The sequence below is a fragment of the Myotis daubentonii genome, chromosome 1, assembly GCF_963259705.1.
Source record: "Myotis daubentonii chromosome 1, mMyoDau2.1, whole genome shotgun sequence".
In the NCBI taxonomy this organism is placed as follows: domain Eukaryota; kingdom Metazoa; phylum Chordata; class Mammalia; order Chiroptera; family Vespertilionidae; genus Myotis; species Myotis daubentonii.
Window position 1 is genome coordinate 224137701 of NC_081840.1, and position 27366 is coordinate 224165066.

Here is a 27366-nt window from a genome sequence, read left to right on the forward strand (position 1 = left end):
AAAATCAAAGTATTTGAACAGCACAGACTTTGTAACTAACAAATATGGGACCTTGGGCAAGTCAGTTGCCCCACCCATGCCTCACTTTCCTCTCGTATAACATTAGGAGAATGGACAGATAATATTTAAAGTTGGTATGATACTATCATTCTAAACAAAACTAGAATAACCCCCCACAAGCTGGCATGGCTCAGTGGTTGAGCATCGATCTGTGAACCAGGAGGTCAGGGTTTGATTTTCAGTTGGGGAACATACCTGGGCTGTTGCCTTGATCCCCAGTGTGAGGCGTGCAGGAGGCAGCCGATCAATGACTTTCTCTCATCATTGATGTTTCTATCTCTCTCTCCCTCTTTATTCCTCTCTGAAATCAATAAAAATACATTTAAAAAAACTAGAATAAAACCAACTTGTCCATCAAAATGTTGAGTAGATTGTGGTTTAGTGATGTGATATTAAAGTTAGCAAGAAGACTTTATTTTACTAAAAAAATGTTACTCATCACACACCTCAATGTTCCAAATGCCTAAAAGAATCTATTAGTTTTCCAAAGCTGCCATAATAAAATATCACAGGTATATGGCTTAAAACACAGAAATTTATTTTCTCACAGTACTAGAGGCTTGAAATCCTAGATCTGGGTATGATCAGGTATTGGTTAAGGTTCTCTTTCTGGTTTGCATAGGGCTGGGATCTCTCCACAGCCTTTCTAGGGTGTGTACAGGAAAGAAGGGGGGTGGGGAGAAAGGAGGTGCAGGAGACAAGAAAGGGGAGAAAAATAGAGGGGTTGGGGGAAGAGAGAAGAGCAGGAGAGATCTCATCTTATAAATGTACCAATGCTATGGGATTAAAGGCTCCATCCTTATGACCTAATTTAACCTGTATTAAATCCTAAAAGATGTATCTCCAAATACAGTCACATATAAGATTATGGCTTCAACATAGTGAAGGGAGGAGGCAAAATTTGGTCCATAGCATCAATACTATTGATTTAAAAGATGTCTATGACCTAGCCAGTTTTGCTAAGTGATTAGAGCATCCATCGGCCTGCAGACCAAAGTGTTCTGGATCCGATTCTGGTCAAGGGCATGCACCTCAGTTGCAAGCTTCTCTTCAGCCTGGGCCCCTGTCAGGGTGGGTGCAGGAGGCAACCAATCTATGCATTTCTCTCACATCGATGTTTCTCTCTGTCTTTCCCTCTCTCCTCCACTCTCTCTAAAAGATCAATGGAAAAATATCCTCAGGTGAGGATTAACAAAAAATAAAAATAAAAGAAGTCCATAAAATTACTATAGTTTCCCAATAAAGTGCCTCCCTTCTTATTTGTATTTAAGTTATAGGGACAGATAGGAAATTATTTTTTTATTGTTTGTCTTATTATTGTTGTTTTTATTTAGGCATCTTTGAGTGAAAATCTGGTGGAACAGGAAGCTGAATTAAAAATGTCCTAAAGGTATGAAGAACCACAGATGACACTGATCTTTACCAAATGAAAGGAACTAGAAGTATCCATGCTGTCACGCAAGAATGCTGTTAGTTTGAGGGTTGCTTACAGTTTGGGTGGGTTAATTTACCAATTTACCCTTGGGTAGATATCAACTTTAGTCCAAAAATCTGAAGAGAGAAAATTAGATCTTTACCACAAGGAGATAAGTAAGCCAATGTCAATCGGATTTATTTTGTTTGTAAAGGAAACCAAAGAAACAGATGCTGGAAAGCCTTAACTTTCCTCAGTTTCTGAAATTCATAAGAGGCTAGTGATAAGGAAAACAGTCAAATAGAAACCATACTCTATTTCTTCTTTCTATACTCTTCAGTTATTTAGCTTTGAATGTTCTAAACTAGATAAATCTGCATGTGGATGAATAGTCTATAATAGTAAGCAGATTGAATAGATAAATGGTTGTATTCATTAGCAATGCCTCCATGTCCGAGTCCAGGTTAAATGGCATTAAGTTTGGAACCAACTTTAAGCAATCCCTGGTTCTATCATGTCTTCGCTATTGATCCTGATTGCGTAACTTGAATGCTCTTATTCTCAGTTTCTTTTTTCTTTCTTTTTGATTTTTAAGCCAAAAAAGTAAGAGTTTATTAGTTGAGGAAATGGTGACAAGTCCAGAGTCACAGGTAAGCTAATGCTTAAAAGACCTGGCTCCCTGATGATTTCCTGATTCCCTGGGTTGTATGTATAGGGGACAATCATTAATCATGGTGGCTAAAGAAGTTGGGGTCATGGACTCTACTGATTCTCTCAGCAAAATTGGATACATTATTAGTACCTGATTCAGAGGTCTGAATGAGGATCAAAATAGATAGTAACCTTTAGTGAAATGTCATATAGTTGGCATATGTTAATTGCTCTCCTCCTTCTACTACCATTACTACTACTAGAACTACTACTGCTGCTGCCACTACTACTAGTACTACTAACATTATCATCATTATTTGATATTATGTAGAGAGGACATTTGCCACCATCCAGTCTATACTGGTGGCTCAGTACAAATTAATAAGGGTTTTTTAAGTTTTGCCTTTATATCTGGCAGCATGTGGGAACTGCATGGGAAAGAGAAGAATTGTAAACTGTATTCCTTAGCATTAGTGGGCTAAGAATTTAGCTGGTGAAATTATAATAGATATTATCAAAATCCCTTTGGTCAAAGGTAAATGAGTCCAAGATATAACTGGAACATGTTATTCGAGGTGCCAGAGCAAGGAGCACCCACGGTGACATAAAAGTTCAATCACTGGATTGGAGCATCAAGCTCACTCCTCCAGAACCCCGCTGGAGAAGGGCATGACTATACCAGATGGGTGGAGCTATGACAGCCCCCAGAGAGAAACCAGACCAGTGACCTTCGGCCCCATTAGTGCTGGACTCTCACCAATTCAGCACACAATTGCTCCACAGCTCCAGTGGACAAACTGGAATTAGCAAACAGGAGCACAGCCCAGGGGCCTACTTGACATTAGTTTTGGTTTCTTTAGCACAGATAACATCTCTTCCTTATTGTCAAGCATGAGTAAAGCTGAGAAAGATTTCTCTGGAACAGAGAGAGATGTTAAACTTGTCCACACGCCAGTGTCCCACATTTCCAAATTCACTCAAAATGCTTGCCTTAAAAAGCATACAGTACAGGCTCTGGGTCAGACCTAGCTTATGAGGTTAAACAAAGGTGAGAGCTTAAGTTTCCACACATACCAGAGACGCCACTGCTGTGTTTCATGACTTTCTGGAGAGTGGCTTGGCAAAGGAAGTAATCACTGTACTGTAATTTTTTGTGCAATATTTGTACATTCCACACCCGGACTCCCACCTATAAACACTCCAAGGAAATCATAAGCACAGTTAATGGCATAATAGATGTGAGGCCTCTGTTTCCCAAGGACATTCCCCCAGGCAGTTGTTCAAAGGGAACTTGGAATTTTCCATCAGAAACTGTTCTCCTTCCTAATAATAATGTCACGTGACATGCATTCCTGGTGTGTGTGTGTGTGTGTGTGTGTGTGTGTGTGTGTGTGCATGTTTCACTCTTTTGATAGATCTTACACTCCACACTCTATGGGACATGCTATTTCTACAGAGCCTGAACTTCAGTCTCAGAAATGCAGGGTAATCCCAGGAGGTTAGTGAGAGATCTTCTGATGGAATGTATTTGATCTACAATACAGCCAGGCCCAAAGACATTGGCAGCCAAGTTTCCGAAGAAGTCCAGGTCCTGCTCAGCATCAGAGCAGACCAGAACGCAGACCACGCTCCTCCCCTCGTTTGCTCCATGCAGAATAAATCACCCACCCCAACCATGGGTGGGGCCACAGTTTGCCAACTAGCTCTGTTTCCTCCTATGAGAAACTCACAGTTACGTGATAAAAAACAGCCAACGTGACGTCTTTTAAACATCCAGGAGATTTCATAGCTTCTCAGAGGGAGTAGATTTCCAAGTTGACTTCCAATTGTAAACTTAGGTTGAAATATTTGTCTCTGCTCCTTAAGCGCCCCAGTCTATTGGTTGATATAATACCCTGACATGTGACCGGCCTGGAGACGCTTTGGACAATCGGGTCTTTTCTTTAAAAGAGCACTTTTATTTGCTTCAGAAAATGACTTACACACTAATATTCTAACATTGAGAAGCCAAAACCTCTTTTCAAAAAAATGTGTCCCTTTGAAATATCTCACATGAACTGCAGAACTTCTTTTTCTCTCTTTCTGAAATAATCCATTTGTTACTGCTACAAAGGACTTCCTGGAATAAAAGAGGAAGTCTAGAAGTAACACTTTTTGAATTATTCTAATAATGAGGCAAATGTAATGCATTGTTGGGAGTAAGAAAAAAAGTTATGCTCATTCGTAAAATAGTTTTCAAGTCAACATTATTTTTTTTCCTTCTGAGCATATACAATCAACAGCTTATATTTGGAGCTAGATTGTATAGGTTCCTATCTTGGGTGAATTCTTTCTCTATTCTTTGACAAACAACAACAACAACAAAAAAAAAGGTATTAATAATAATACCAACTTTATGGGGTATTATGAGAATTAAGTTTGTTAATACATGTAAAACGCATAATATATACTCAACAAAAGTTAAGTATTATTGCCAGCAGTAGTAACGCTATTTGATTCTTTCAAAAGTTAAACTTATCATATTTTTCTTCTAAACTTGTATCTCTATGCATCTCAATAACAATACAAAAAAATGTGTGTGTTCCCTGGAGTCAGCTCCCTCCATCAGGACAAGTATAGCAGTTGTTTCTAATGAAACTCACTTTCTTATTTTATTATAAGACATATTATCCCTCTCTGTGACACTTTTTCTTTACATGGTAATATCCTTGCTTGGTGTCTGATATGCTAAAAGGCAATTGTCTAAGCATATGCACCCTTTTCTAGGGATGTGTTTGTATCAGGTAAAAAAAATGAACATAATATTCTCTGCTAAAAGATTACTTGTACATATGTTGTTTAAAACAACAAAACAAACAAACCCAAACCTCTGCTTTACCAGGAACAACATCAAGCACCCTAAGAATAATAACCTTGGGACGTAGCCAACTTGGGTCTGAAGGCCATCCATCTGTATCTTCAGCAGTTTAGTAAGAGATATGAGTTGAGTTGAGTTGAGTTGGAGACAAGTTCTTGATAGAACATTGATGTCAACCAAAAGGGGCACTTAAGGAGAATTTAATGATGGGTATATTTATAACCTCGAGACAGGCTTCAGAAAACCAACAAGAGCCTGACTATACGGCAAGATTGTTCATAACTTCTCTCAACCTGAATGAAAGGAAGGCACCAGCACCAAAGCGCAGGGCAGGCAGGCTGTGCCTGTAAGTTTTTGGACAGGTCCCATGGCCATTCAGGAATTGCCAGCAGGCCACCTAGTCAAGAGGAAACAGGTAATCCATGCCTCACACTTTCTCTTCTTCTCTCCAGACCCTGCCAGGGCATCTCACTGGCCAAATGTAAACCAAAGCCAGAAGCTAAAAATCTAGATAATGCAGTCACTGCCGTCAGCTTGCCAAGAACTTACAATAAGGAGGGAGGAGAAGAAGGTGGATCTGGAGATGCCAGTACTCTACAAAGTCAAGAAACACTTGTAAACACATTGATGTATTTCACTTCCGTAGCCTCTCCCAGGCTGTAAAACAATCCAGAAAGCTGATGTTTCAAAACAGGCTTCCAGATCTCAAGGAAGCTCTCCAAATTAGAGTTTCAGATTGTAAACATATTAAAATTCTTAAAAAATCAGAAAGGAGTTTCATTTTTATCTAGAGGATTTTTTACGTTTATATTAAAGATAGTGTGAATTACACTGGGCACTTTATCACTTTTTTAAAAAAATACTTTTATTAATTTCAGAGAGGAAGGGATAGGGAGAGAAAGATAGAAATATCAATGATGAGAGGGAATCATTGATCGGCTGCCTCCTGCACGCCCCCACTGGGGATCGGCCTGCAACCCAGGCATGCGCCTTGGACCGGAATTGAACCTGGAGACCATTCAGTCCACCGGCCAATGCTCTATCCACTGAGCAATAACCAGCTTGGGACACTTTATCACTTTTGACTGAAGAGAAATATATTCCCATTAGTTTAGTTGTTTCTCCTTTAAAATAGGAATAGCCAAACTCTTTTGACTATAAACTCTGTCAACAACAAAAAAGAGCACAAACTCCTAATATATGTGTACTTATTAATAAAGTATATCTCAACCACTCTATATTACACATTGCATGCATTATGAAATATGTAAAATTGGAAAGTAATAACAGATGCAACAAGACAAACATAAATGGATATTTTCTCTTCACCCAGTGCATAACTGACTCACTTCACCCTGGAGATCCCCTCAATCCAATGGCCATTCTGGGCACACTTTTATTCTACCTCATATACATTTCAGCAGCCAGACTCTTAAGAGAGAACCCCACAACCAGGATTTTCTGAATGACCAGAAGATGCTAAATGAATCACTGGCCCTTGAGAAACAGGTTAAGCTCTTGCTAAGTGTGGTCAGCAATTGTTTCACAATAGCTCTGTGAGGGAGGGCTCATCTCCATTGCACCAAATAGGAAACTCAGGCATAGAACATTTTAGTAACTAGTTCAAGATGATTTTTCTCTGCCCTAAACCCCAGGTTTCCTGAGTTCTAGTTGAACATTTGCTCCCAAGATACTGGACTTTCTGCTTAGTGAATTTTTTGTACAAGAAATTTATGGAATGAACCAGCACTTCACCACAAAAAGGTCTCTCTGGAAAGATATGTCATGGTCCCTACAAGAAATTATTTGTTCAGAGAACTTAAGCTAAATGCCTGATGCCTGCTTCGCCTCTTGGCTTCTGCTTTTGCTGTTGGGGTGGAGAGATTCCAGCATCTCTCACTGGAATGTGAGTCACTCTGGGCCAGGTCTATTACCATTGCTTTCCCCAGCACCTTACACGGAGGCTACCAATACAGATTCCTAACAAAATGGCCAAATAAAAAACAAATGTTTACTGCAACATGAACTTTTGTGTCTTCAAGGCAGGGGGAAATCTGCAAATCAGAGTTAGGAAATTATTTTAAGATTTTAAGAACAGATACCATTTTTAAAATAGACTATGATCTTTAGAGATCATGAAAACCACCTCAAAATCTACCCTGTAGTTAATTGCAACAAAGGAAAAGAATTCTTGGCCAGTAAGTCCACCTCGCTCACAGCTTTCACCAGTTAACAAGGTACAGCTCAATTCTAGGTTGCCTCCAACTCCTTCTCATTAAGTCTGGCTCAGATTCAAGCCCCAAGCCCCTCCCACTGTCCCTGAATGGTCCCGATGTGATGTTTCACTTCACTGAAGAAGAGATTAATTTGTAGAAAGGCTTCAGCACATTCCTGGGCTGCTCAAGTGCATTTCTTTTCATAGAACAGGCTTTTGATTTTGTGCTTTAAATCAAAGGCAGAGAGCAAAAATTCCAAGTATGTATGGGGCTTCCGACCTTTAAAAAAACAGGATTGTTCAGATGGAATTTGACACAGAAATGTTCTATCTTACAACCCTTGTTAGTTTGATTCTGCCTCAAGATACCCCCTTTCTTCTTTCTACTAAATATCAGCTTTTCAATCAAGTTGGTCTTTGGCAAAGCATTAAAGATAAGTGAAGAGCTTGTGTTAGTAATTTATTCATATTGACATTTAGGAGTTTCATTTCATTGGAAAAGATGTTGGCTCCAGCTAGGAAACCTGTTTGACTGAAAATATATTATTATGCTGTGTTCTGTGTTGTGCGAGATAACATGTTTACTTGGACACTGACTCAGGCACTGTTAACAAAACTATGGTATTTTGAATATTTGTACAAACTTGTGAGTCACAGATTTATGAGAGAGAAGCATAGACAACATTATATAGTTATAAGGTACCTTTAAAGATTGCTTTCATTATCCTTGAATCTTCTTTAAATATTAGAATTAAGTAATATTTAAATAGATATTCAACACTAACTTTGTTTAATTTCTACTCTATACCATTGGGCTCCCATCTTGCTGATAAAGCTATAACCTGAATAGACTAATAACATCTAATGAAATTAAAGCAGTAATAATAAAATAAAATAAAAACTCCCAGCAAACAAAAGTTCTAGACCAGATTACTTCTCAGGGGAGTTTTACCAAACATTCAAAGAAATATCCTCCTCAAACTATGCCAAAAAATTCAAGAGGAGGGAAGACTTCCAAGCTTTTTTTTTTACAAGACCAGCATGATCCTAATTCCAAAACCAGATATAGACACTACAAAGAAAGAAAATTATAAGCTAGTATTCCAAATGAACATAGATGGTAAATTCTCAACAAAATATTAGCAAATCAGACATAGCAATATATTAAAAGACCAAGTGGGATTTATTCCAGGGATACAAGGTTGGTACAATATTCATAAATCAATAAATGTGATACGTCACATAAAAATGAAAAATAAAAATTACATGATCTTATCAATATACGCAGATAAAGCTTTTGATAAAATCCAGCAATGATTTATGATTAAAAAAAAACTCTCAGCAAAGTAGCAATAGAGGGAATATATCTCAACATAATAAAGGTAATATATAACAAACCTACAGCTAACATCATGCTCTATGGTCAAAAATTAAAATCATTTCCCTTAAGATCAGGAACAAGACAGAGATATCTGCTTTCACCACTCTTATTCAACATCAGAAGCCCAGTGTACAAAATTCGTGCATGGGGGGTTGGGAGGAGGTGGTCCCTCAGCCCAGCCTGCACCCTCTCTCAGTTGGGGATCCCTCGGGAAATGTCCGAATGCCAGTTTAGGCCCTATCCCACAGGGACCCCCAAAATGCTCAGCAATATTGAGAAAGAAGGATAAAGTTGGTGGGAGCACAATACCAGATATCAAACTATACTACAAGACCATTGTAATCAAAACATCCTGGCATAAGAACAGGCATCTAGATCAATGTAACACAACAGAGACCCCAGAAATCAACCCATGTCTCTATGGTCAATTAATATTTGATCACCCAGCTGAGTGACTCAATGGTTGAGCGTCAACTATGAACCAGGAGGTCACAGTTCCATTTCTGGTATAGGCACATGCCTGGGTTGTTGGTTCAATCCCCAGTGTGGGGCATGTAGGAGGCAGCCAATCAATGATTTTCTCTCTCTCATCATTGATGTTTCTATCTCTCTCCCTCTCCCTGAAATCAATCAGAGACCAAAATTAAAAGCACAATGAGATATTACCTCACACCTGTAATAATGACTACCATAAACAAATCAAAAAACAACAAGTGCTGGTGAGAATGTAGAGGAAAGGGAACCCCTCATGCACTGTTAGTGGGGATGCAGACTGGAGCAGTCACCGAGGAGTTTCCTCAAAAATTAAAAATAGAACTGCCTTTTGACCCAGTGATCTCACTTCTGGCATACATCCTAAGAATCCTGAAACACCAATTAGGAAGAAAATATGCACCCCTATGTTCATAGCAGCATTATTTACAATAACCAAGATCTGAAAATAGCCCAAGTGCCCAACGGTAGGCAGTGGATAAAAAAAAAAAGCCTGTGGTTGACCTGGCTGATGTGGCTCAGTCAGTTTAGTGCTATCCTGTGCACCAAAAGGTTGCAGGTTTGATTCCTGGTCAGGGCACATACCTGGGTTGCAATTTCATCCCACGCTTGAGCACATATAGAAAGCAACCAATCAATGTTCAATTTTCTCTCTCTCTCCCTCTCTCTCTCTCTCCTTTCCCCTCAGGTAAATATATTTTTTAAATGTGGGTAGAGTTCACCATACACATCATACTAATACATTTCCTTACCAGCACTTGGTAGTGGTATGAATTTTTTTAAAAAAAGAGAAAAAATGTAATATTTGAGAAGCAAATGTAGGCACAAGATGAGCTGGTTTTCAAAGTGAAGTTTAACTAAAAGTCATAAGACATCCCATTATCTCATCTTTCTGTAGGTTACAGGTAGAGATTTCTGAAAGAATAAAGTAATACGGCCTCAAGAAACACATAATCAGTATAATTTGACCATACTGCCCCTTGGCATACACAAAGAAAAAAATATCAACCCATCAAGGAAACCCATTGGCAACAAAATCAAGGTGTTCATGTGTAAACAAATCAATTACTGGAATGCATACACGCAGACAATGTCTAAACAATGCCAAGCCATGATTAATTTTAGTTTGAAGAATTCAACAAAGTAATATTGTCTATTCAGAATCTCCAGTCCTGCTGAGATTCTGGGATGTTGCCAGTGGCTCAGCTACTATTCACAAACCCTGGCAACCTTAGTCTGAAACTCCTTTAGATCACCAGAGATGCTACCAGGATTTCATCTCTCTGCTTATTTTGCTGAAATAGAAAACGATGAAATGGAGCAGAAATTACTATCTCAAAATATGTCTCTTTGCCATAAGGATTATTTTAGACTGATTATTATTTTTTTTTAATATATTTTTATTGATTTCACAGAGAAAGGAAGAGGGAGAGAGAGATAGAAACATCAATGATTAGTGAGACTCATTAATCAGCTGCCTCCTGCATGCCCCACACTGGGGATCAAGTCTGCAGCCCAGGCATGTGCCTTGACTGCGAATGGAACTGTGACCTCCTGTTTCATAGGTAGATGCTATGGTCCCCACTGGGCCACTCTGGCCAGGCTAGGCTGATTAATTTTAAGAAACTGCAGACACAGGAAAAGCTCTGAAAACCAGGTAGTAGTTACCTTTTTGTAGGACACATTTACATTTTAAGAAAAATCTTGCCGAAACCGGTTTGGCTCAGTGGATAGAGCGTCGGCCTGCAGACTGAAAGGTCCCAGGTTCGAATCCGGTCAAGGGCATGTACCTTAGTTGCGGGCACATCCCCAGTGGGGAGTGTGCAGGAGGCAGCTGGTCGATGTTTCTCTCTCATCGATGTTTCTAACTCTCTATCTCTCTCCTTTCCTCTCTGTAAAAACTCAATAAAATATATTTTAAAAAAAAATCTCCATTTGTAAGGATGTCTCCTCCTCTACACCAGGGAGAGAAAAATGACTAAATCTCTAGAAACACTTATCAGTGGAGAAGGCAAGAAATTAAATTTGCATTTACATCCATACACTTGTTTATTGTGCTTTGACTGATAAACTCCCATAACTGGCTTCCCCAACCCCTAACATCTTCTTTTGTCTTTATCTAGAGATGGTATATAAAGTGGTGGCCAGGGTCATTTCAGGGAGTTAAGTGGTATCTCTCATGTTCTAGTTTATAGGAGGTGTACTAAACTTCTGTATGTTTTCCTCCTGTTAATCTGTCTTTTACATAGGGAGTGTCTCAGCCAAGAACCTCGAAGGTTGGAAGAAAATTATGAAGGGCTTTTTAAAAGAGCAGAGCTGCTAATCAGCCCATTGTGGCAACAGGAGAGCAAATGCCAGAAGGAGTAAGAGTTTCTGTGGGCACCATATTTAACTTAGAAGGATAATTAGTGGCCACAGTCAGTATTAGCTCAGTGGTAGCCTGAATAAGGCAGTCAGTGCATGGTTCACCTCCTATACCTAGAGAGAAAGAAAGACCCTTCCTCCATCCAACTTCTGAATACCCTGAGGAACCCACAAGAGGGCTCTGAGGAATCACTTGTCACAGCCCCCACTACTATTTTAACAGGGAAAAACCATCCAAGCAAAGCTATAATCTTTAACACTGGACCTATGACATCCTGGTGTTTTATTCAGAGTTCTTTTTTAAAAAAATTGTGTTTTATTGCTTAAAATATTACAAAGAGTAGTACATATGTCTCTTTTTTTCTTTCCCCCTTGACCTTCCCCTGGCCTCCCAGCACCCCACCCCCCCCCCCCACCAGTGTCTTGCATCCATTGGTTTTGCTTATATGCATGCATACAAGTCCTTTGGTTGATCTCTTACCCACCCACCCCCAAACCTCCCGGCTTGAATTTGGGTTTTCAGGTAAACTACATTTTTAAAAAAATATTAATTTTACTTTTATTTTAGAAAGAATGGGAGAGGGATAAAAACATCAGTGTGAGAGAGAACCATCAATTGGTTGCCTCTGGTAAGTACCCTGATCAGGGATGGAACTCGCAGCCTGGGCCTGTGCCTTGACCAAGAATGGAACTGCACCACGCTGACTAGGGCCAGATGAACTAATTTTTATTGAGTGCACAAGGACCTTTGAATATATCAAGTCTCATCCCCAAACAAAAGCAGGAATAACTCCCCAGTAACTTGGATGGATGGCCACCTAGTTAAAATCACCTCCAGCAGTGGGGCTCTGCATAACTACAGCTGTCCATTATTATAGAATTTGCTGAGAAAATATCATTGTTTACTTAATGCACATACAATACCACAGAAAAGTTGGCTGAGTTTTTTTTTTCTATTTTTCTGCATTAGATATTGATTGAAGCTATCACTACTGTAGAATCCTTTTTATCAACTCTGATCAGGATGAGCAATGGATCAGTGAATTGAAAAGGTTAAATACAGCAAGAAAGCAATATATTTAATTTAAAACCTATAAAGATAGCATGCCTATGTCCATCTTTGTATTTCCTTTATCTTTCTTACATAAATTTCACCATAATGCATCCATTATAATTTCCAATTCCTATTTATTTTTGTCTTTTAAAGATCACCTACTCTTTTTTTCTTTTTTTTCTTTATTGATTAAGGTATTACACATGTGGCCTTATCCCTCCCATTAACCCCCCCACACACACACACTCATGTCTCACCTCCCTGTTGTCCATGTCCATTGGTTAGGCTTATATGCATGCATACAAGTCCTTTGGTTGATCTCATCCCCTTACCCCCACCCTCCCCTACCTTCCCTCTGAGGTTTGATGGTCTGATTGATGCTTCTCTGTCTCTGGATCTGTTTTTTTGTTGTTGTTGTTTAATTGTTTTAAATATATTTTATTGATTTTTTACAGAGAGGGAGAGAGATAGAGAATTAGAAACATCAATGAGAGAGAAACATTGATCAGCTGCCTCCTGCACACTCCCCTACTGGGTATGTGCCCACAACCAAGGTACATGCCCTTGACTGGAATCAAACCTGGGACCCTTGAGTCCACAGGCCGACACTCTATCCACTGAGCCAAACCAGTTAGGGCTGGATCTGTTTTTGTTCATCAGTTTACATTGTTCATTATATTCCACAAATGAGTGATATCATGTGATATTTATCTTTCTCTGACTGGCTTATTTCGCTTAGCATAAACTATTTTACACTTTTACTTAACTAGTGTATGTCATATTTAATAAAGTTACAGAGGTATAATGACAAGGACTATTGACATAATTGAATTGGGAATAAACAAAACTGGCCCTGCCTAAGTTCAACAAGTTTGAGTGCCAGGACACCAACAAATGAGAAAGGAGGCTTTCAGACCCTGAGTACTGAAAGGGTTATGGGTGTTGATGTGTCTTACACCAGGAAGGGGGAGCTCCATTTGGTGACTCTATTGTGTGGTGCTTGCTAAGAGAATTTGTTTTAAAGTATTTTATTGTGGACATATATGGTAGCACATTATTCATAATTTTAGTTATATTCATCTCCTATCACCAAGTAGAATGGAACCTTGCAAAGAAAGGTAGAAAAAAAAAGCCTGGGATCTGGAGTAAAAGTCCCAAAATATGCAATTTAAAAACATGTGAGTTATAAATCAAGTTTATTTGCAGTATAATTTATGGACAGGCCAACTAGTGGCTAAGTTTCATCACAGCCTAAAACTTGAATTTCATTTAGAGCTGAGAAAGGATGCAAAGCTGATATTTCCTGTCCTGTCCTTCTGACAAGGGTGTCTGATCAGTCCCCTGTATAAATAGCTGACACGTTGTACATATGTCTGCACACGAGCCAGTACTTAATTAAATCATGAAATTATAAATGGCACTCTAGAGTATTATCTTCAAGAATTGCGCCCCATGAATATTTTATCTGGAATTAAGAACCACATTTATAGAATGTCTGAGAGAAGAACAGACGTCGTAAAGCCCTTGGCATATAGATGGTAATAAAAATGTCAATCATCTTCATATTCTCTATTTTACTAAAATAGTTCCCTTCAGCCCTACTGGTTCATAACCAATTGTTTTCCAAAGTAGTTGTACTGATTTATTTTGTCGCCACCATGGATGAGAGAATAAAGCATGTGGAGATCTTCTCCATATTTTACCAGTATTTAATATTGTCAGACTCTTTTAAAAAATTGCCAATCTAACAGGTAAAATTATATCTCATTATTGTTTTATTTGCATTTTCCGGGTTATTGGTGAAGATAAAAATGTTGCTATATATTTAACAATCAGTTGTGTTTCTTCTTTTGTGACATGTCTGTTTAGGTCTTTTATTCATTTTTCTATTTAAATTGTTGTTGTGTTGTGTTTTCTTTATTTTTATGGGTTGTTTATGACCAAATGTTAATAATAATGCACTTACTTAGTTTGATGACTTTTTTGTTGACATCATCTTAAATTATATGAGAGAAATGTTTTCAAGGACTCTAAAATAAAAAAGCAACCAGGACAGACAAAGGCACATCGTGGGTGAACAAATAAATATTAATTGAACAAATGAATAAAGGACTAACAATACAGGAGCTAAATGCCATTATCACCTAGAACATTTTTCCTGATGATTATTCAGAGATATACTTTTTTAAAAAATATATATTTTATTGATTTTTCACAGAGAGGAAGGGAGAGAGACAGAAAGCCAGAAACATCGATGAGAGAGAAACACCGATCAGCTGCCCCCCGCACATCCCCCACCGGGGATGTGCCCACAACCCAGGCACATGCCCCCCGACCGGAACCGAACCCGGGACCTTCCAGTCCGCAGGCCGACGCTCCATCCACCGAGACAAACCGGTCCCGGCCAGAGATATACTTTAAGAATAAAGTTAATCAGGTTATAGTTTCAGAAATATATATATTCAAGATAGCATTCCTATAATGATCCAAAAATATGATTCACTCTACTTATGAATTAAAAGCAGTATACTTGCCCTAACCGGTTTGGCTCAGTGCATAGAGCATCAGCCTGCAAACTGAAAGGTCCCAGGTTCAATTCCAGTCAAGGGCATGTACCTTGGTTGCAGGCACATCCCCAGTGGGGGTTGTGCAGAAGGCAGCTGATCAATGTTTCTAACTTTCTATCCCTCTCCGTTCCTCTCTGTAAAATTCAATAAAGTATATTTAAAAACAAATAAAAATAAATAAATAAAAGCAGTATACTTTTTTTAGCAGTCTTACCTCAAAAACTAAACACTATTTTTGAATGCATGACCTTGTTTAATCCTCCCAAGACTATTTGACTATTTTACAATGAGCAACCCAGGGAAGCCTGCAGGTACCTTGGAAGCATTAATGGGAAGCATCAGGGTTTACTTCTGAGTCTCCTTGACTCCAAAGTTCATGTTCTCTCCAGAGGAACATATTTTTGTCTTAATACTATCTTTTCCTTTGGAGGAAGAAAACAAACAAACACACAATCAATATGGGGTCTAAAAAGAGGAAAGACCCAGTGTATACTGATGATATATTTAAATCAGATATTTCCCACACTCATTTGGTCATCAAGACATGATGATAAAATCATTACATCAGCCCCATTTTTATAGGTGAGTAAACTGGAGCTCAGAGAAGTTAAATAATTTGCCAGAAGAAGTCAGATATTAAGACCAAAGTTATTACTTCAAATTGATCTTTAGGCTGTGAGAAATCTAAAGCCAAGGAGGAAAAATGGCCTTATTGAAGGCATATTTAACTAGAAATTTTATATATTTTAAAAATGTCTGAGAAGTTCTTATATGCAATCAATGTCTAGTGATAAGGAAACTGAGTCTCAGAGATGTTAGGTAACTTGCCTAAAATAATGAGATCAAAATTTAAAGTCTATTGATTCAACATGATTTCTTCCCATTAGGAAATAGAATTGTTTAGTGGACGGGACTTTTGAAATAGTTGAGGCTAGACTTCTAGTTTTATTGATTAAATAAAATAAGGTGTGAAGAAAATGTTCCTGGGAGGCTGGTGGGGAGCAGGAACGCAGAAAGAACACCATTACTTGCTATCCACTGGGAAAGAAGTTTCCAGCTACATTATTAGAACGTCACTAACAATCTTAAAGAACTTTAATTATGTACAATTAATGATTATGATAACCTTAATTTGGAAACAATCCTACAGATTTCTTGGAGGGATCTCACAGGGGGCTGAGCCTGCTTTTGCAACTTAACAATTCATTGCACTTGGTAGGCACTCAACTTACGTTGGATAAATGAATGAGCCAATAAATAAGAGAATGTATTTTTAAGAGAGTGCCTATATATTTAAAGGTATATTCTATTTTCAACTTTTTGATAAAAATGGAATTTACTATTTTATCTATTAGGATCTGTATCATCCTTTTCCTACAATCAAACTTATATATTTCTAAAAGATACAGTCGTCACTTTGTCAATGGTCTCCTCCATGAGCAGTGATTACTGAAGAATTAAAGTAATGGAAGTAGGATGGGGGAAATGTGTAAAAGACTAGATGAAGGATTCTGAAAATAAATGATGGAGCGATGAGGGAAGGAGTGGCAGGAAGTGAAAATCTGCCTCATTAGAGTTATACATATCTACATGTGCAGGGATATTTGCACATACACATACATTTGGGTGATGGAATTTAACTAAGAAAGGACAGATAAACATAATAGAGTTATGAGAGGAAGTAGTTTTCATAAAGCAATTTAAGGGGATACAGTGTTCCTAAATGCCTAATTCACAGTTATGAACTGTTTACTAAGTGTTAGACATTTTTCTAAATATTGAAGACCCAGCAGTGAGCCAAACAAAATCCCAGGTCTCATTGGGCTCCTGTTCTACAGAGTTTTACTTGTATTATTTTTTTACTAGAGGCCCGATGCATGAAGATTCATGCAAGGATAGGCCTTCCTTCCCCTGGCTGCCCACACTGCCTTCGCTCTGGTCAGAGCTGCCTTTCCGCCTTTGCTCTGGCCTGGAGCCATCTTTCTGCCTTTGCTCCGGCCCGGAGCTGCCTTCTGCCTCTCACCTTGTCACATCAATTTGCATATTCCCTCCTTATTGGCTGTGAGCACTGTCATCTTTGTTGAGGAATTACAGTCAATTTGCATATCCCATCTTTATTAGATAGGATACTTTTTTCCATTTTGTTTTACAGCAAAATGTAATAACCGTACAATTAAACACACACACACACACACACACACACACACACACACACGCACACTTTAACCAACTGATGAAGGCTAATATCACACAATGTCATGTGGATGCCATGTATCCCTGATATGATGTAGTAAGAAGGGCACTTCACTTACGTGAGATTCTTTCCTAAATCTATATCCCAGTCAAACTGAGAGGAAAAAAAAATCAGACAAACCCAACTAAGGAAAATTCTACAAGATATCTGGCCAATAACGCTTACATCATTAAAAACAGGAAAATACTACCATAGACCAGAAGTCTGTGCGATGTGACAGTTGAATGCATCCTGGTACCCTGAATTGGATCCTGGGAAAGAGGACATTTTTGGGAAAACTGGTTAAAATAAAAATTAAGTCTGGACTTTAGGTAGTAGTAATGCACCAATACCACTTTCTTAGTTTTGTCCATTGTAACCATGGAAATATAAGGTACGGATGATGGAGAAAATTAGATGACATGTATATGGAAACTTTCTATTTTATCTTTGTAGCTTTTCAACTTTTCTGTAAATCCAAAAGTAATATAAAACTTATTTTTAAAAACTAATGACATAAATATTAGAAAACAAAATAGACAGAAGGTAGGGTGTGGGGATGCTATTCACCAGAGTGAAAAATTTAGAGGGTAAAAGCTTGAAAATGTATAAAATGTAAGCACAAAAATTTTATGTGGATCTGGGTAACTTTCATCCAGGGAACTCTTGTCCTGCCTGGAGTAAATTCTGAAAAACCCCTTCACATACTGGGCTGATTATCTTTGTCAGAAACCATGATTATAATGAATATGGACAAGTTTGTGGCTATAAAAGTAAGAGTCAGATGAAAAAGAAACATGGTTTTTGTCTTTGAAATAGGTGACAAAAGGTTCTACCACGTGAGAACTTATTTCCCAGACCTTGAGTATCACATGTTAAAAATACATATTTGGTGGGGTGGGGGAAAGTCCTAAAATAAAAAACATATGTGAGTGAAGAGGTATGAAAAAATAATTGATATCTCCAGGGATTTGGGGAAGTAACTAAAATAGTCAAAGAAGATTACATTCCTTTCATTGAACAAAAGTTGGTGTGAGAATCACTGGGCCATGCCCATATTATTTCTTCTGTGTAGCTGGGGCTCAAAACATGGGAGCAATGAATGAATATGATGGAAAGATGAAGTGCTTGAAATTGTCAAAAATTCCACCACGTCAATTTGAGTGGAGGAGATGCTCATGAATGGTTCTGAAGTTAAAAAGATAATAGAAGCAGTAAGAGGTTTAAATAAGGAGTGGTGGGTTCAAAGAATTGAATTTTAATTTAAAGTTAGATATAGAATCTGCCAATTGTGCTGTGTTTTAAAGTCTTGATAGGGCTTGACCATGCAATATGCTAAGTTTCATTTAGTCCGTTGTGTGTGATGCATAAAAGGGCTTAAACTCATTATAAAAAGCAAAAACAGAAAAAAAATTGAATTTCAGCTCTATATCTGAACCCCACACACTTCACTCGATAGCTTCAGTAGCTCCATCTCTTCTCTCAACATAGATGATGAGTACACTTCTCTCACTGCTTTGCTGGGAATATTAAATTAGACAAAGTTTGTGAAAATGCCTGGCAGAGTGGAGGGCTTGTAATGGCTGGTACCTAAGGACCTAGAGGAAAGGGATTACTATTGCACTGTTCCTAGTCTAGGTGGGCAAACATGTATCTGGCCTAACCACTCCACCAGGTAATATTGGCATTTTAACAATGTCAGGGTAGACTATGGTAAGACTATACTCTCTGTGACCATGGGATTTTAGATAAGGACGAGTGGGTATAAAATTTCCAGTTCCTTGGAAAGCATAGTGTTCGGGGGACCCACCCTAAATTTAAGAAGCCATTTTATCTACTGTTAAAAGTTAGTGTCTTGGTGGCTACAGACACATAAAATATATTGGTTTCCAAAAGCAAAAATTATATTCCCTCCACTTATGTAGTTGATATTACACATTAGTTTTATCAGTGTAATAGATGGTTTTCAATAGCACTTTCCTGAGTTGATATAGTAATATAACTTCATTTTGGGTTTAAAAAGTCAGATCAGAACCTGAATAATGTCTCCTTATTTTGTCAAATGCAAAGGGGGCGGCTAGAAATCTGGAAGGGTCATGGGCAATTGTTAGGGGGTGTAATACCAGGAAAACAGCTGGTCATTTATGAAAACTTCTTGCAGTTCTAGTATTAGTCAGTTGGGTTTCAATTTTCTCTCACATACTCCATAAATCCTGCAAACTCATTATTAAAAAACAAAACAAAACAAAACAAAAAAACAGGAATTACTGTGGCTAAAGCTTTGAGGTCCATTTTAAATGTCTCCATCTTAGGCTTTCAATGGTCTTCTGTCCTGGGCTTTTAGTTACAAGAATGTCACAAAAGCTGGAAAAAATAGCAAATATTATTACCCTTTAAAATGTGTTTTTCCACTTGCATTACACTACTTAACACTCACAGTAGTAATCTGTGGGTCAATTTCATCATTTCTGTTTTCCAGATGAAGAAACTCAAGCTGAGGGAGGTTAAGTGATGTGTGTAAAGTGGCAACTCAAGGTAGCAGACTTTTAACTCTGTGTCCAGAAATTTTCTCAACCATGCCCTGCTTTTAATGCCTTGGTGTAAATTAATTTTAATTGGCACTTCCTTCCCAGGCCTGTTGGCGTTTAAAAGAGCATAGCAAGTATAAAGACTCGTTCACTGATGCTAGAATTTAAGATGTTATAGGCTTTGAGTAAGTAGATATTAGAGAAAGCAAAAGAACCTTCTGGGTGCTCTGAAAATCACATAAAATTTGGGTGAAGGATGCCTATTTGCATAAAAGATTTATTTTGACAATACGATTCAGTTATGACCCTGCCTTGTTAGTAATATTAGGCATATTTAAATTCTTAAATAATTTCAGGCTCTTCTCTTGCTCCAGTAATTGTGGGCCAGAACAGTAGCTATACCATCACCTTCTGTCAACATGACCATTGTCAGACCAGGGGACAGTTACCAGGACAGGAAAGGGGAATTGGAAAGCTCTAATCATTCTAGAAGAGTTCCTCTATTATATCTGACATCTTAAATAACATCAATTGATAATTCCTAATATCAGTATATTAAATATCATTTATGCAGGATTTCAAGAAACTTTACTTGAAAGGAAGAAAATCTAGTGATGAAAACTGAAGAGATTGGAATGTTTATTCAGCTTTGTTAAGATATAATTGACAGGCCCTAACCTGTTTGGCTCAGTGGATAGAGCGTCCGCCTGCGGACTGAAGGGTCCCAGGTTTGATTCCTGTCAAGGGCATGTACCTTGGTTGCAGGCACATCCCCAGTGGGGAGTGTGCAGGAGGCAGCTGATCGATGTTTCTCTCTCATCGATGTTTCTAACTCTCTATCCCTCTCCCTCCCCTCTCCCTTCTTCTCTGTAGAATAATCAATAAAATATATTTTTTAAAAAAGATATAATTGGCAAGAATGATTTGAAGAATGATGCTATTGGAAAGGTAATTGTTAGAGATGTTAAACATTTTGAGCTTTGAAACTCTCTGACATGGATAAGAAAAAAAGTATAGTAAAAAAGCCATACACTGTGGGATTTTAATGAATACCCAAAACAGTGTAAGGAAAGGCTAACTAGGCAATTAAGCATGGATGCTAATGATGATGATGAAGAAGATGATGGTTTTGATAGCTTTGAGTAGCCATGGAAAGGGAAATGATATGGAAATCATAAAAGACCACTGAAGCGTATCGGGAGAACTGGAATCCAGGCCTGTCTCTGCCACTCACCAGCCTGGTGACTTGGATAATTCATTTACTTCCCCTACGTCTCAGTTTCCTCATCTAGAAATTGCTTACTACATTAGACTGAAATCTTTACCTTCCCTCTGGGATGTAAAACATCCCTTACTAAAGAGGTGGAATTATAGGTAGGCCCTCATTCATCTAGCTTAACTTTTATCGGTGCTTCGTGCTCTGGAATCAAAGATAATTGCAGCCTCTGAATGCCATTCCTACTCCCTCACCTTCCTGGGCTTACACAGTCCAAGGTAGAGACAAATTCACTCACAAGACAAATAGCACAGCCTAGTGGTTAAGGTGCACAGGCCCCCGACAGACCCAAGCTGCCTGAGTGTGGAACCCCACTCTCCGTTTATTAGCTTGGACAAGTCATTTAGCATCTCAGTGCCTCAATTTCCTCAGCTCTAACCTCCCAGAGTCTCAGTTTCCTCAGTGGTAAACTGGATATGAGACTAGCACCTAACTCCTAAGTGTTAATATTGACAAATGCATTGCTTTTTTAGAAAAAATATCTCACATATATGTGATATGAATGTTTATTAAATAAGCACCATGAAGTGCTATCGGAAGTATATCAGAGGTATAACAACAGAACGTTTCTCCCACCAGTGGACATGGGGCAATCCCTGAAGACATATTTGGTTGTCACACTGGGAGGATGTTATGGCATCTAATGGGTAGTTGTTAGGGATGCTTTTAAATACCCTAAAATGAACAGGACAGACAGCCACAACAGAGACTTATCCACCCCAAATGTCAATAATACCAAGATTGAGATGTGTCCGTATATCCAGAATAGCAGGGTAACAACAAGGACCAAGGAATCAGTTCTATTGAGGTAGGCAAGAAGCAGGAAGATGTTGTAAACGTGAAGGTAAGTAGGTATTTGAGGGAGATACAGGTCATTTCAGTATAGAAGACCCTGTGACCAAAGGCTTTGAGATGATTTCCAGGTGTGGCCTGAGGCCCTGGGAATCTAAAATCAGTTAAATTACTTCCTATGGTCTCATGGAGCCTAAAGTCAAAGGTAAAATTTGTACTTAATCCATACTTTGCAGTATTAATTCATTTCATCCTCACTACAACACTATAAGATAAATATTACTACCACCATTTTACAGATAAGAAAATAAAAGCATACAAGAGTTTTGAAACTTGTCAAAGATGACACAGCTAATAATTTTAATTTAGCTGAAATTTAATTTAAAATACAAAATAATAGTTTTTATAGATCACATAATACAAAACGATTGTCCTCTGGTTTACAACACACACACACACACACACACACACACACACACACACACACACAAGACTGTTAACATAGAAAGGGGAAAGTAGTGCTTAAATGTTATTCATATGAAACTTTCAGTAAGCAAGAGGGAATAAATTGTATGAAAAATCCTTGTTCTTTAGGAGAGCCAGAAATTTGACCGTGTTGCTCCTTCTAAGCCAAAGTAAGGAGGAAAACATCATTAAGTACACAGATACCATGGTCTCATCAAAAGGAAATCAACTGATGTTATTCAAGAGGTGGCAAATATTCCCAGGAGCTCTTTTCTAAAAAAGGAGTTCATCGTAAGGGATGCTGCTGTTGAAGGTAAGCTAAAGGACCGTTGAACAGACACATCAGGCTGTGTTTAGCAGACAACCCAGGCTAGTCTTTCTCTAAATAATTAAACATTTAGTGATTTGAGGATGCTGGGAGAGTTTTCTAATATCTATTAATTTTCAGCTTAAAAACTGGGTGATGATGTATAGGATTTAATCAATAGATGAACAATAGGACATTTCCTTAAGGTACCTCATCTCATAATGTTGGTTTAACTCAACTGGAAAGCCTGAAGACCATGATTAGGCTGTTGCTAAGGATTAAGCAACTGATTTATGGGCGGAAAGAATGTCACCTCCTTCTCCATGAAGGGCTGTTCCTCTCAGCTGGACAGCCTCGGGCTCAGTTCCTCTTCCCTTCCAAACCAAGAAAAACATTTTAATTATGACTTAAACAACTGTTCTGGACAGATCCAGGAAGATGTGCTACAGGAATTCTTCCCTATAAGAGACATGGCAAGAGTTTAACATCAATATATGTTTAATGTATGTTCTGTTTATGCCTGGGGTCCCCCGAGCTTTGAAGGAAACAGCCCGCAACATAAAATTACTTTACTGGTGATATTGTCCAGTAGTGGATTTTTAATTTATCCAATCAACATGTATTAAACACTTACCTAACTTAAACTGGAGTCCTTTCTAACTGGCTGTTATTTTTCTTTTTATTTTTTTAAAATATCAAACAGATCCATTACTGAGCTATTACTGAGATCAGGAGCAGAACAGTAAACGAAGATCTAACGTGCTATATAAACATAGCATAGTATGTGCATTCATCCCACAGTCAATTATCAAGCACCTACTATGTACTAGAAATTGAACTGAACTCACACAGTAGGCACCAACAACAAATTTCACATATTGACATTGACTGAATTGTTCTCCCCACACCTGTGAGTTTACTTCTCAGTTGGCAAATTGATTTCTCAGCTGCTTTTCTATAGGGTAATGGGTCTCAAATATCTTCCCCCACTACAAAGCCAGAGGGAGGACTTGTAATACCATAAGGTAAACCCTTGGCCCTAGAGCCACAGGACCCCAGAGTAATTCACATCTGCTCAGGTATTTGATTTACCAGCTCCATAAGCACACCGTGAAGTGAAAAGTCTGACAAATGTGCCCTCTTTACTCCCAGCAGTCAAACCCCTCAGCACTGTCATACAGTTGAAAAATAAAACCTCAATATGCTTACAAATAGCTGCTGTTTCTTATCAGCAGGTCTGTAAGGGTATCCTCCACCTCCCACCACAAACACCCCCCCCCCACACACACACACACACACACTCACTTTCCCCTCCTACACACACCAGGATTCCTTTTCCTTTCTCCTCTCTCCCCTAAACAAACCTGTGCTCCAGGAACACTTTAACAGAATGGAATCAAAGGCAAACCTAATGCTGTTAACTTCTGCAAACCACATGCCACCTCATCGGGCCCTTTGAGCTGAGAGGGTTAGGCTGCATGGAGCAGCAGGCCCTGTCTGGGCTGCAGCTCAGGGGATCAGAGCATGAAAAGAACATGGAAGGTGCCCCGGGAGAGGTCACCTTCCCACACTTGAGAGGGATCCAGGCCAGTTTGAGTTAAGTCATTTTGACACATTTCAAACTCATAGAAAACCAGGTGCTTGGAAGCCAACTTTTTACATATATACATATACAACTATACACACACACACACACACACACACACACACACACACACACACACACTCTAGAGGCCCGGTACACGAAATTAGTGCATCGGGGGAGAGGGTCCCTCAGCCCAGCCTGCACCCTCTCGCAATCCAGGACCTCTTGGGGGATGTCTGACTGCCGGTTTAGACCCGATCCTACAGGGATGCCTGTGGGATCAGGCCTAAACAGGCAGTCGGACATCCCTCTTGCAATCTGGGTTCTCTGGCTCCTAACCGCTCACATGCCTGCCTGCCTAATCGCCCCTATCCACTCTGCCTGCTGCCTGATCACCCCTAACCGCCTCTGCCTCAGCCCCTGCCACTGCAGCATTGTCTGCAAGGACATCCTGAATGATGTCTGTAAGGTCGTTTGGCTGTTCGGTCTAATTAGCATATTACACTTTTATTATTATAGATTATTGATTTCAGAGAGAAGGGAGAGGGACAGATAGAAACATCAATGATGAGAGAGAATCATTGATCAGCTGCCTCCTGCACAGAGGCCCCCCAGGGATTGAACCCTCAACCAGGAATCAAACCATGACCTCCTGGTTCATAGGTTGATGCTCAACCACTGAGCCACACTGGTCAGGCTGGAAGCCAACTTTTGAAATTCCAAGGTCCTGTGAGAGGCTGGCAAAAGGGAGAAGATGCTCTTCAGACTCAAAGTTCAATGTTGCTGCTTGTGGAGACAGTGCTCTCCAAAGTCAAAGGACGCTTGTTAGGTTTTAGTGGAGAGAAGAGAGGTGCACAACAGTGTCTCGCTTGTCTTTTCATCTCTGAGTTTGGGCCACGAGACTGCCCTTTCCTGCCTTTAGAGGAATTAGCTGAAGATCTTCCTCCAGATGTCAGACAGGCAGTTGGTCTCGGGCTCAGCAGGTCCAGTAACACTGACTTACAGTGAAAGTGTTTTGACAGACAAATAATTCTTGGCTGATGTCTCAGGTTAAATATCGACACCTCCCTGTGCCTGCCAGGGCAGCTGCAATGTATCTGACCCTGAGAAGGAAGTCCAGACCATGAGACAGGGGCAGAACCATCCCTGACTGTTCATAGGGGTGATTTGTTCTCAGGGACACGTTAACCCCTCTATGAATGTAGCTGGACAGGGCGCTGGTACTCACATCATTTTTAAAAGTCCATCAAATGTGCACCAAGACTCTACACATATTACTAGTATGGCCCCTTTGGAGGAATTTCATCAAGGAAAGAACAGATGGCAATACCTGCTTGGTCAGGAGTTAAAATTGTTCTCTGTTTTATATTTTAACTCAAAATATGCTGTGTATGCTGTGAAAAGTGGAATCTCTTGTTTCAAGTACTTTAGAGACAAAAGTCATGAAGCATGAAGTGAAGAGGGGAGTCAGAGAGATCCTGAAAAAAGTGTGTGAGAGAGAAATAGAGTAGAAAGTGGACTATATATACAATGCTCACCACTTATAGAAAGAGATTATTAAGTAGGTTATGGGCATCAAGAATAAAATTAATGTGGATTTGAAAATTATCAAAGCTACTGATCCTTCGCCATTGAATGAAGATTATTACTTTTATTTTGTTATTAAAATAGATGATCCTGATAATGATATAATAGGTTCCAGTTATAGAGTTCCTGACATGTGCTAGACACTGTATCTGCCAGAGAAGTATCAGAATTCTTGTTATAAAGATGATGAAGTTGAGGTTCACTTATAGGTACTTGTTCAAAAGTGCAATTAGTCTTTAAGCACAGGTCTGTCTGAACCTAAGGCATGTGTTAGTAAAAGCTAGACACACTTTTAGGTACTTCACTGTCATTCAGCCTCTCTTTTTATTCCATGACCTACACCTACCAGCAAGGATTTGTGGAGTTTTTACTTTCCGTAGTTTTATAAAATGAAAACAATGGTAGTAGAATTTGCTTTTCAACATATATATTCCCTTTTCCAGAAACACTAACATGATTCCAAAGAGACTTTCTTTAATCCCCAGGCACCAGCCCCCATCCCTACCATGATTCCTGTGCCACACTCAGACCTGACTGAGGACAATCTATAGAGTCCGTGGCCAGCCCTTATATTATACTAGAGGCCTGGTACACGAAATTTGTGCACTTGGGGGTGGGGGAGTCCCTCAGCCTGGCCTGTGCCCTCTCACAGTCCAGGAGCCCTCAGGGGATGTCCGACTGACGGTTTAGGCCCATGGGGAGCAGGCCTAAGCTGGCAGTCAGGACATCCTTAGCATTGCTGTGGAGGTGGAAGAAGCTCCCACCACCACCACTGTGCTTGCCAACCGTGAGCCCGGCTTCTGGCAAAGCGATGCTTCCCCTGTGGGAGTGCACTGACCTCCAAGGGGCAGCTCCTGTGTTGAGCAACTTCCCCCTTATGGTCAGTGCACATCATAATGACCAGTAGTTCTTCTGTTCAGTTATTTGCATATTAGCCTTTTCTTATATAGGATATACTCTGGTTTATTTATTTGGGCATTGCCAATATGCATCATACTAAAGTCTAAAAAATGTTGCTTTCTAACATCAAATATGTGTGTGTTCTGCTAAGTTTTAAAGCAAAGCAAAGCAAATCTGAGTATAGCAGAAGGTGGATTCAATAGACATCCATGCTCAGGATGGATCTGAATGAGAAGAAAGAGTGTGAGCATGGGAGGAAGGGACTGTTGGGTTTGAGTCTCAATTTATCACTACTTGTGCAAACGAGCACAATTCAGAAATCTGACTTCCTGGGTTCAGACCCTGTCTCATTCAGTCAGAAACTGGGGCTGTCAGTATGTGACTTCACCTCTCGACTCTCAGCTTTATAAAATATAAATAGAGATAATAATAGCACCTGCCTAATGAGGATTAAATAAAATGAGATAATTGATGGTTAGTTCTTAGGACAATTCTTGGCAGGTATTGTTAAGTGTTAAATTAATGGCAGGTATTATAATTGCTGTTATGGTGATTATTATTAGTGCGGCAATTGCTATCAATATCTGTTATCAGTCTCAAGTCCTTCATGAAAACAAAATTAAAGCAGTTATTTTCCA